Below are 448 nucleotides of genomic sequence, written 5' to 3'. Positions count from 1 at the left end.
AAATGGGTGGATGGAGCGGTCCAGGCAGCCTAAAATAAAGGTCAATCAGCACATAAAGTCCATCCTAAAGTTGTAGCATACACCTGCAAGGATTAGTCCTGTACCCTGGTTCATATGAGGGAGTGGCAGAATTGGAATGTATGGATAGCCCCAGGTGTTCGTGGTTGCTTCCAGCTAATTCATTCTAGCAAACATCGTTCAGTAAGGATACCTGAATATTATGCCGCTATACACGAGGCCTATCTATCTCCTGGAAGCCGGAATGAATCTGCAAAGTGGAACAAGTAACAGTGTTCAGAAAGACGAACCGGAGGACCGAAGAGACGACATTAAGGCTCCAAGGCATCAAAAACAGCTGAGAGAGTGGTATATCACTTACGGAAGCATCATCAGGAAGTCACACCCAGATTCAGAGGAATGAAGACGAAGACAACTCACCTGCTTCCGG

This window comes from Gloeophyllum trabeum, assembly GCF_000344685.1.
Source record: "Gloeophyllum trabeum ATCC 11539 unplaced genomic scaffold GLOTRscaffold_00004, whole genome shotgun sequence".
Lineage (NCBI taxonomy): Eukaryota > Fungi > Basidiomycota > Agaricomycetes > Gloeophyllales > Gloeophyllaceae > Gloeophyllum > Gloeophyllum trabeum.
This window is presented reverse-complemented; position numbering follows the sequence as displayed.